This window comes from Pleurodeles waltl, chromosome 6 (assembly GCF_031143425.1).
Source record: "Pleurodeles waltl isolate 20211129_DDA chromosome 6, aPleWal1.hap1.20221129, whole genome shotgun sequence".
NCBI lineage: Eukaryota > Metazoa > Chordata > Amphibia > Caudata > Salamandridae > Pleurodeles > Pleurodeles waltl.
Window position 1 is genome coordinate 170,185,198 of NC_090445.1, and position 12,232 is coordinate 170,197,429.

Consider the following 12,232-nt stretch of genomic DNA (forward strand, 5'->3'; position numbering starts at 1 on the left):
ACTGTACTCTACACCAGTCTACTCTACCTTGCACCACTCCACTCTACCACGCAACGCATCACTCTATGACACAGCACTCTGAACCACTGTAATCTATGCTGTGCCACTCCACTCTGCTCCCCTCTACTCTTCACCACTCTACGCTACTGCACTGTACACTAAACAGTGCAGTCTTCGCCAATGCACTCTACACCACTTTACTCAAAACCAATGCACTCTATACCACTACACTCTACACCAATCTACTTTGCACAACTGTACTCTATGCCACTTCACTCTAGACCACCCAACTCCACTCTATGACACTTCACTCTGACATTACACTCCATGATACTAGACTCTGACACTCTATTCCATTAAGTTCTAACACTTTCTCCACTCTGTAACTCCCTACACAACTCCCTATACGCCACTCCATTCCACTTTACTCCACTCTATGCCACTCCACACCACTCTATGCCACTTCAATCTACGATACTCTACTCAACGCCTATGCACAACCCTCTATGCCACTCCCCTATACAACAATGTACTATGCTCACTGTAACACTCTACCCAACTTTCTCTATGCCACTTCACGTTACTTTACTTCACTCTACTCCAGTTCACTCTTCTTTATGCCTTTCCACTCTACGACACTCTGCCACTCCACTCTGTGACACTCTATTACACTGTGACACTACTCCACTACACTACTACTTTATGACATTGGCGCTTGATTAGAGATTCAGATCTCCATTGATTGCCTTCTCACTCATATGAGGTGTGAGTCAGATTTATCTTCGCCGTTTTGGTTACAAGCGCTCTGTAACCCTTTTAACTCAAGCTTAACGAAGGCTTACAATGATCCTGATACTTGTCTAGGGTATTGAAATATTGTCAGCCAAAGTACCTTAACTTGAATTTGTGATATTGTACATAAGTTGGCATAAGCATAGGTACTATGAGCTAATGACCTCGTGATTCACTATTTGAGTCATTCATGTAAAAGTCGGTGTATAAAAGCTTGTAAATCATTATTGTGGATGCTAACCTTGTAGGAAAGTAGCCTCTTTCTAGCTTGGTTACCCCCACTTTTGGTCTGTTTGCCAGTGTGTTCTAGTGTGTCTACTGAGATCCTGCTAATCAGGACCCCGGTATTTATGCTCTCTCCCTTAAAATATGGTTGTTGCATACTGGTAACCCAGTATTTCACCCAAAATTGGCATACTGGTGCCCCCTTATAAGTCCCTAGTATGTGGTACTTAGGTACCCAGGGCATTGGGGTTCCAGGAGATCCCGATGGGCTGCAGCATTTCTTTTGCCACCCATAGGGAGCCCATGCAAAGCCTTCTGCAGGACTGCCATTGCAGCCCGCGTGAAAAGGTGCATGCACACTTTCACTGCCAGTCACACTGCACCAGGTCACTTATAAGTCACCCCTATAGCAGGCACTCTAGCCCTGAGGGCAGGGTGCAGAGCACCTGTGTGTGAGGGCACCCCTGCACTAGTAGAGGTGCCCCCTTGACCTCCAGGACTATTTTACCAGACTTTGTGAGTGCAGGGATGCCATTTTACACGTGTACTGGAAATAGGTCACTACCTATGCCCAGCTACATAATGGTAACTCCGAACATAGGTATGTTTGGTATCAAACATGTTGGAATCATACCCCAAGGCTTTTGCAAACATTGGTTGCATGATTTCATGCACTCTGGGGGCTCCTTAGAGGACCCCTAGTATTGCCATTCCAGCCTTCTGAGGTTTTCCAGGCAGCCCCAGCTGCTGCCACCTCTCAGACAGGTTTCTGCCCTACTGTTGCTTGAGAAGCTCAAGCCCAGGAAGGCAGAACAAAGGATTTCCTTTGGGAGAGGGGTGTTACACCTTCTCTCTTTGGAAATAAATGTTCCAGGCTTGGGAGGGGTAGCTTCCTTCCCCAGGCCACTGGAAATGCTTTGAAGGGCACATTTGGTGCCCTCCTTGCATAATCCAGTCTACACCGGTTCAGGTACCCCCAAGTCCCTGCTCGAAACTGGACAAAGGAAAGGGGAGTGACCACTCCCCTGTCCATCACCACCCCAGGTGTGGTGCTCAGAGCTCCTCCAGAGGGTCCCTGGGTTTTGCCATCTTGGATTCCAAGTTGGCAGGGAGCATCTGAGTGGCCAGTGCCAGCAGGTGGTGTCAGAGCCATCCCCTGATAGGTGCTTACCTGTTTAGCTGACCAATCCCCCTTTCAGGGCTATTTAGGGTCTCTCCTTTGGGAGGTTCATCAGATTCGGATTGCAAGACTCCAGTAGGAATCCTCTGCATCCTTAACTTCACCTTCTCACTGAAGAAATTGCATCTGGACCCTCCAGGAACTCCACAAACTGTAACAAGGAAGAAAAGACGACTTCTGCAACATTGTATCTTCAGCTCTTGCCAGCAAATGCAACTGTTTCCCAGTCGTGCATCCTCAGAGGACAACCTGTCTTCAGCCTGCACCAGAAGAATGAAGGAATCTCCCTTGGAGTGAAGGAGTCACTCCCCTGCTTCAGCAGGCACCTCTCTGCAATGACGGCCATCTGCGTGGGTCCCCTCTCCTGATGAGTTGCATGGATCCTGCATCACAAGTGGTGGACTGAAGTGGTCCCGATGGTCCTGACGTCCTACTGTCCAACTTTGGTGGAGGTAAGAGCTTGCCTTCCCACCCAAGACAGTACCCCTGTGCACCACGTGTTTTTCAGTTGCCAAGGCTTGTTGACATCCTTCTACGAAATTCTTTGTGCACAATGTAGCTCCGGTCCCCAGCACTCCTTCCTGCGATGCACAGCTTCCTGAGTGGTTCTCTGGCGGCGTGGGATCCTATGTTTTTGTGCTGCGTGGGCCTCTTTTTGCAACTCCTTTGTCCCTGTGCTGGGGGACTTCTGTGTGTGCTGCCTGGTCTTCTGTGGGCCCTCTGAGTTGCTGAGAGCCCCCTCTTACTTCCCCTCCTGGGTAGAGTCCACCAGGTCCCTCCTGGTCCCGGGCAGTGCCATTTTCTGCTAACCGTGAGCTTTGCGTGTGCCAAGGCTTGCTAGCGGAATCCAGCGACGCAAACCGGACTGCAATCATCCATCTGGTGTGGGATATCATCTGCACCAACCAGTAACCGGCATTCATCTTCTTGCGTGCAGTGCAGACTGTTGTTCTTCACCAGTGGTTCTTCTTTTGCACCTTGATTCAGGTTAGCAGGGGCTCCTGTCCTCCCTGGACTCTTCTGTGCTTTTTGGACTTAGTCCCATTCTTCCACAGGTCTTTAGGTCCAGGAATCCACCCTTTGTGTCTTGAAGTCTCTTCTGGTTCTTGTATTATCTTCTTTCTCGTGTTCTTGTGTGTTCTAGGAAAGTTACTGTGATTTACTCCTGCTTTCCTAGGCTCTGAGGTGGGTTCTATTACTTAGCTTTGGTGTTTTCTAACACTCCCAGCGCCCCTCTACACACCACACTTGCCTAGGTGGGAAACTGACATTCGCATTCCACTTTCTTTGTATATGGTTTGTGTTTCCCCCACGCCCATTTCTAACCATTGTGATTTTCACTAATTGCACTGTTTTCTAACTGTTTTTATTGCTATTGCTGCATACTAGTGTATTAAATTGCTATATTACTTAGCTCCTAAGGGAGTATAGTCTCTATGGTATTTTTGGCATTTGTATCACTAAAATAAAGTACCTTTATTTTTGTAACACTGAGTATTTTCTTTCATGTGTGTGTGTACTGTGTGACTACAGTGGTATTGCATGAGCTTTGCATGTCTCCTAGATAAGCCTTGGCTACAGCTGCCCCTAGAGAGCCTGGCTTCTAGAAACTGCCTACATTTCACTAATAAGGGATAACTGGACCTGGTATAAGGTATAAGTACCATAGGTACCCACTACAAACCAGGCCAGCCTCCTCCAAACCACTGTACTATTTTTCTTGTAATTGGTGACTTTGCGTCATCCAGATAATTTGTGTAATGCCCGAATACTAGTCTTTCTCAATTTCCCATGTTGATGTTTGCTCACTACATTTGGTCATTTATATTTTGATTGAATAAATGCATGAAACATTCCATTTGCATACTACTTTAATATCATTGTTTATGGGAGTGGTGTTGCATTTTATTCAAGGGACCCCTGTTTCTTTAAAGTTAGTTTACTGCTCCATTCTAGGACATTCTACTTACTCCATGACACTACGCCACACCCGTCGATGACACATCATTTTCCTTTATGTAGTCTTACTAGTGTACAGCATGGCTAAAACACATTGGCAAAGGCAATAGAACTTGCATAGGCGAGACCTATTGGCGTTGCCAATGCTGGTTTATAAGGTATGAACTTCAAGGTGACTTGCAATATCCTTATGTACGCAGGGGGTATTTTACCCCATATAATACATGGTCACACCTCCAGCTTTCCCACAAACCACTTAAAACCTTAGTGCATAGCTTCTGTCATTCCAAGCTATTAAAGTAGAGCAGAAGAAAGAAAAGCAACATTCCATTTTTTGCTTTAAACACCTGCATTAATTATGCTCTGTGACCTGATCTGCCTTTCACCTTGGCTGCTAGCTTTGGCAGAAGGCATTGTAATGTCAGAACTCGACTGTAATAACCCTATCATAGTCATTTTCTGATGCCTTCAGTTGAAATGCTTCTAGTTATGACTGATGTGGAGCTGAGCTGCCCAAGGTCACACACAGGAGTAGAAGTGTTATTAGAACTATGGTTTCTGAGCACAGTTTACAACTGTTGTACCTAATCGCTTTCGATATCTCCAGTGCGGTTCCAATTAGCATGAGGCGAAGGGCATGATGGGTGTGGGGCACAAAGGGTATGTTCTTCCTTTTTACCCTCCTACCTTTATTTCTTGGTGCATGAAGATGCAAGGTTAATCAACATGTTATTTTCACATTTGAGCTAATTACTTTGTGAATGTAAATAACAATAAAAGATACTTTCAGACTGTAAAAACATGCCTTCCTTTCTCCCTATTTCACTTCCAATGTATATGATTGTGTATATTTATCGGAGCCTGCAGTTCGCAAACAACAAGCGATTTGTATAGGGTTGATTGAAAGTCCCTAAGGCTGTCCCTGTCCCCCCCAGAAATTTATCGTCTCCTACGCCCCTGCACAAGGGCTGTGGCAAAATCCGGTTTTCAGGAAATCCACTTGAAAAAATACAGTGAATTTAAACGGGACCTTCGGAAAACTTGCCCAGTGCACCAATGTTTGACTCACGTGCTCTAGGAGTAGCGACTGAGCACATGGGATAACTATTGTGTGGGAGAGGGTCACAATAAACAACAGTCTAGAGTAGGTTTCCCACATTTCAGACTCTTTGACAGTGAGATGTTGGGGTTAAATGTACCTCTCGACCATTTGTGTCTCCAAGGAGGGTGAGATGTACTGGTTCTCAAGGGCGAGAAACCATTCACTGAAAGTAATAGAAATGAACATTTTTATGAATGAGTGGAAGACAGGTAGGGCGACAATTTGATTCTATTAATTGCTGAGGTTTTGCTTATGTTGTAAATCAGCACGAAGATGTGCAAAGTTACACAAAGCTTCACTTAGATTTACTATTTGAAAAGCATGAAAGCACAGAACAAAGGGCCAGATGTATGAAAATATTTTGCACTCGCAAACGGTAAAATCGGCCGTTTGCGAGTGCATAATAGTGTTCTGCAATGCATGAAAGGCATTCGCAGACCACAAAGTAGAAATCGCTAAAATTGCGACCTGGATTTTGCGAATCGCAATTTGCGATTCGCAAAATCCAGGTCGCAAGGCAATGCTGCAAAAAATAGCAAATTGCGATTTTTCGCTGAATGCCATTTTGCACATGCATAATACCATGATCTGCAACCAGGTGGTAACCTGGTGCAAAATTTAAAAATGCAGTTAAACTGCATTTTTAAATTTAACATGTAAAGCACACATGCCCTTTTGGCATGTGTGTACCTTACATGTTAAAAAAAAAAGGTTTAGGGGTGCAGGAGAGGGGGCCTTAGGCCCCCAGCACCCTGGCCTTTTGCATTTCCAAAATTGCGCTTTCTGGTTCAGAAATCGCAATTTTGGAAATGCAAAAAATTCGCAGCTATGGGCCAACAGGCCCATAGCTGCGAATGGGGCCGGTATCGCAATTTGCGGTTCGGTAATAGCTTTTGCGATTTTTAAGAAATCGCTATTACCGATTCGCAAATGTGATACATGGCCCTTTGCGAGTCGGTAATAGCGATTTCTTAAAAATCGCTATTACCGAATCGCAATGGGCCGTGATGGTACATCTGGCCCAAAATCACAGAGTGCTACACAAACATGCACGCAATACTTGATGAATAACCCCTTATGTGTTATGTTTCGTTGGAGGGCGAAGTTATGTAGAAGGATGGTGGTGATGAAGCTGAAATGAAGGTTTTACATTTATTAACGCATAAACGTAGTGTGAAATAATCATGTGTGACTTTAACCGAACTAATAAAGATTGTACGGGGACAAATGTGCCCTCAGAGTAGTTTGCCAACATTTATAAGCGTGCTTATATAACGTGATGTATTAGAATTGCACTAATCCGACATAATCGTAAACGTGTGCTATGATTTGCTTGTTTGAAATGCTTTAGCTTAGCATTACTTTAGTGCAGGCTTCGGCCTAGTTGCCTGGTCTCACGGGTTTAGATGCTCGTATTTTTCCAATGTGCTATTAAACGTGTATTTCTGCTAGAAGCTGTATTTTTCCACTGAGATCGTTCACATGCTTATCTTAAGGTTTCGTGCCAGCCTGGCATATTTTCTTTTTACTCCAAGGTCGATCTTCAGGTGCGGACAATGGAAGCTCTGAAAGTGAGTTAATTGGTATAAAATGTTGCAACTTGCGTACCCGTCTCCAAGGATAATGTATGCTTAAGTAAAAGCTTGAGAACTGTTGTTTTTGATTGGACAATTTGAAGCTAACCTATGAACCCTCCAATGGAAGACCCTACTGGATTTGAACTGTTGTCTATTTAAACCAGGTGCACGAGAGGAAAGCAGCCATTTTATTGGACTTCGCCCGATACCCGCCATTTTACAGGACATTGCAGCTATTATGGCCCACTTTGCTGCGACGCCATTTTGAGAGACTTTGATGCTTTCTCTAATCGAGAGAAAGAGACTTAAATGATTCTTACCCTAGAGACTTTAACTTTGATTTGTCCCTTTGCATGAAGTAGTAGTTTATCTTGCCGCCGTGAGGCAACTGCCCCGTCCACCCCTGCCCCTTTGCCCCGTCCCATGCTGATCGAGAAACGGTACCTGTGAGACGAAGACTTCCTTGAATGCTGATCGTAATTGGTAAATATGAAAAGAAATTGTACAATTGCATTGTGTCTCTTTTAGGTAACCAACTGCTGATTTTTATAAGAGCCCTAGTTAGGAGTTTTCTAAATTAATGTTGCTAAATTGTTTTTGCATGAAGCCCCACATGCCGATGCTAATTTGAGGTTAGACGAGGATTCCTTTTGTCGCACGATGCAATTTGAGATCTTGTTATGCTGACTAAATGTATGCAATTAGTTCATTACAGATTATCGTATTAGTGATTTGCATTGCTATTATTGAATGCCTCGTTATTCAAATGCTACATAGATTGCACTTGTTTCGCCGTTATGGACAGCTATTAATGTTCATATATGTTTATCATTTGGTGTTGAGACACATCTATATCGTGCTAGCTTTGTTAATATAGGGAAATAAATTCACTAACTTTGAATAAACTGGTGTGGTTATTCCTGACTGGAAGGTCAGGGTTCGCCGAAATGTATTCTGGATTGATTGTTAAATGTTATGTGGATCAGGGCATTGCTTATGTTCGTTATTGATTATTGATTTAATGAAATTGACTGATTAAGGGTGCCGAGGGTCCCACTTAGCCAAAAGATTCATCGGCCTAAAGAGCGTCCAAATACAGGTAAATTATTAGTACGGACCGCTCTATCAGTGGCAACCTCCAAATGAGGGTTAAGTGAGAGGTATGGTAGAGGTAGATGAGAAATGTTGTCGCTCAATGTCCTTGACTGAACAGACTGTAGAAACATAACGTTTTCTGTCCAGGAGGCAGTTTCAATGATAAGCTGAGTGGTAAATAAAAACGTGAACTTTCTTAACATCAGACAATGTACAAATATAGGCGCTGGAATTAATAAGTAGCTCGGCGGGACACAGGAAGCGCTGAACTCGATTGAATCTTCAGGCGGGCAGACGCCATGACCCTGTCCTGACTGCGTCACGCGACGTGTTTGTCTGCGGAAGTCGTTTGCCCTTTGCCCTCGACCCTCAGCCTTCCAGCATGGTGGTCAGATGACATTGGCCAACAGAACCCCTCGGAAAGTGATTAAGCTGACTAGTGACGTGGCAAAGGTGCCATGAGCCGTCATGCGAGCAAAGTAAATTGGCTCCTTGACCCCGGTTAAGTAATGAAAAACAGTCATAATTGGGGTATAGTGGGCCCCTTGTAACAAGGGCACTGCCTTTACGGCACAAGTGATAACTACAATGATGAACCCGACTGATTTAGAAGGAGATGTCAGGATCTGTGGCTCAAAGTGCACTAAAGAGCTGAAAATCGGACCCTCTGCTGAACCTGGAGAAGAGACAAAGCGACACATGCATTGTTGTCCGTGGCTCTGATAATCCACGAACCGTTTTTGAGCGCAGCTTCTGTTGATGAAGTTTTGCGGGAAGGGTCCCAACCAAAGGAGCAGGAAAGAAAACATTGCTGCACGTTATCATCATAATGTTTATTTTCACTGGCGATAGCTTGAACATTACCCAGAGCCAATAAACTGCTGCTCAGCAAATAGCTCGCACTTCCTGCGAATGACATCACTGAGATTTCTGGAATGTATCATTTCACTTTTTGTTGTATCAGTGGGGAAGCCCTAGGCTTATTTATTTATTCATTGATTATGTGGTATATTTGTAAAACAATTTGGATCCTCGCCAGAGCACTTATGGTAGTACAGAGAGGACATTATTACAAAATATCTATTTGTTGAGGAGCAGCAGAGAAGCCACTGCTTTTAAGGATGACTCCAGTACTCCAAGCTTCTACGGTATATGCTGGAAAAGCCTTGGTTGGGACTGAATGACCATTCACTTTGGCTGAGCGAAGATTCTGACCACTAAGAAAGTTTACTGTCAAACAACACTTTGTCAATGGATTTTGTCTGTACTAGTAATGGGTGGAACCACTGACTCCAAGTAAAATATTAGATCCCTCATTTTAACTGTGAAATGTAAGCCCCATAGTGTGAAGGGAAGGTGGAAGGCCTGGGTGAAACTGAAGGCAGATTTAGCATAAACCCTGTCCTTCCAATTGAGGCTAATTCTGAAGCACCTGACGGCTCACTACAGTAGACCCCAGAAAACAGGAGGGAATAAAACAAGGAAAGCGAGGGAAGGCACACTTTGTAAGCGACTGCTACAGGATGTTGTATGTTCTTAAATCAAGTCAGGCCTTCACTGTCTCTCAACTGGTAATGGGTACATCCTCGAGCTTACAAGGAGACTTTGATATATTGCACTGATGGTCAATAATGAAAAAATGTTTTCAATGACATGAATTCACTTACCAGTGTTCGCTAAGGTTAGGCTGTGATGAACCCCTTGGAATATCAGGGTACCACCTTGATTCTGTGCATCACAAGAGCACTCCTGCAAGGATGGCGATAAACACAGCACACAAAAAAGCAGCCAACAATGAGTAAATTAGGAACAGATTAAAGCTGGGAAGCTGGAAGCGTAAGGAATCGAAGAAGGAACAAAACAAAGAAGGTGAACAAACGAAAAGGGTGACCTATAATAAGTAGCAAGAGCCACAAGAATCCAAACTCAGTGCTGTCAACCACCAGGGTCAAAGTCTCAAGTTCTTTATTCTGCTACTACATAGCATGACCTTGAACTACTGTGTGACCTAAGTTTCTTAGATGACCTGGAACGTCAATGTCTTAGTCAATCTCCAAGTGCCATGTGCCTGTTCCCCAAAGCTGTCAATCCCCAGGTCCCAGTCTACTTCTGACTGATCTTCTTGAGAAATGCATTAGTGACCTTCTTCTTTTATTCTGAGCCCTATATCTATCCTCCTGGTTATAATCATGTTCATGTCTCTTGTCCTCCGTGTGTGTGTGTGTGAGGCCTGATTACTAGATCTCTGATTCCTGACAAATACTATAAAGCCCATGTAATCACACGTTTCTCATCAATGAAACCACTTACATCATCGGTCAGACCCTTGTCTTCAAGTATTGCCAACTACTCCCATGTTTTAAGGAGCACATTCTGCCTGCCCTGTCAATGTGGCTAACATGTCTCTGGATTTTAAAATTTTTAGTTTTATCTTTAGAATTGTATGTCTTTGCCTGCAGGCCACAACATTCAGGCCTTCATTATGACTTCGGCAGTCTTTTCACAAGAGCACCAAAGCCACAGGCACCATAAGACTGCCAGTGCTGGCGGTATTCCGACAACCATATTACTGGCAGTGTTCTGATGACGGGGCGCTGCTGGCGGTGGAAGCACCTGTTCCCGTTCCCTGCCGGACAAGCTCCTCGCCAGACATGGTAAGTCCATCGTCTGAAAGGGGAGGGGGTGGGATGGTGGGGGGTGTTGTGTGTGTGTGTGTGAGTGGGTGTTGCCAGAATGTATGAATGTAAGGGTATATGCAAGTGTGTATGCATGTGTTTATGGGTGTTTGAATGCGTGTTTGAATGCATGTGTGGCTGCGTGTGTGTATGGGTGTTTGAATGCGTGTGCGGCTGCGTGTGTGTATGGGTGTTTGAATGCATGTTTGAATGCATGTGTGTATGCATGTGTATGGGTGTTTGAATGCATGTGTGTATGAGTGTTTGAATGCGTGTATGATTGTTGAAGTGGGTGCGTGTTGGAATGTTTGTGTGGAATGTTTGTGTGAATGCATGTATGGATGCATGTGTGTGGAGGCGTGTATGGATGCGTGTAAGTGAATGCGTGTATGTTAGTGTTGATGAATGAGTGTATGCGGAGTGTATGCGGGGTGTGTGTGCGTGAATGCGGGGAGAGGGGGTGCTGTTCTGGAAGGGGGATGGGGGCTGGGGGTGCTGGTGTGGAAGGGTGAGGTGGAGGGTGTGGGTACTGGTATGGAAGTGGGGTGGGGGTATTGGGATTGCAGGGGGGTTGGGGGAGTTGTCTGCCGGTTACAGGAAAGAAACTTACTGTCACCGGTAGCCATTTCACCAAGGTTTTCAAGGCTGAGCTACTGCTGCGAAAACCCTTGCGGAAAGCTGACTTGTGATGCTACTGGCGGTCTTCAGTGTATCGCAGGTCGGAGATACTGATCTCTGGCCCAGCTGTCCAACTGCCCTGGCGGTACAAGCAGGGATGTGCCAGTTGGCAGAGGCCAACCTGCCACACTCATATTGTGGCGGTCTTCACCGCCGGCCCGTTGGTAGTGAGACTGCCACCACGGGCCTGGCGGTCTTCAGATCACCAGGGTAAAAATGAGGGCCTCAGTGTTCTATTAGGTTAAAGGCTAGGAAAAGCCAAATATGCTCTTATTTACACAGGGCACACACTTACCATCTTAAAGTCCCTTTCAAAAGCCTCATCTTCGAATATTACTTCTCCATCCACATACCATCCAGCCCCATCACAGTCCACTCCCAGTGTTTCACAATACTTCTCTGCAGCGGATGGCTGCAAATCTGCTTATCCATGCTTTTCAATACATCAGTGTTCTCTTTGGATTATAGGAATTCTGGCTGTGCCCTTCCCTCTTTCAGTACTATCCTTCCTCACCCAGATTTACATCTCTTCAGTTTCTTATTTCTGTGTTCATGGTATGTGTTACACTGTCTAATTGGGCACGGGAGATGTCTGATCCATCTGCTGCATAGTGCGCAGATCCCATCTGCTTGTGTAACGAGTGTCACCGCGAGGCCATCAGATATGAACCACTCACTGTTGTGATCTCCCTGTCATTACCATGTCCTTGTGAAAGGCGTTCACACAACTCACGCTCCAGCCACATTCACTATGCCTGCTTAAACAACAGAAACTGAATAAGGGCATCTAGGAGCAAAATACAATGCAGAAATCTTCTTTATACTCCAGGCCAATGCAGATTTGTTCTATTTTGCTTAGTCTTTCTTTCCACTATTGTTGCCTTTTATGGCTTCGTGTCATATGATCATGTTCTTCAGCACAAAGAACCTCCTGAGTAATTTGTACAAT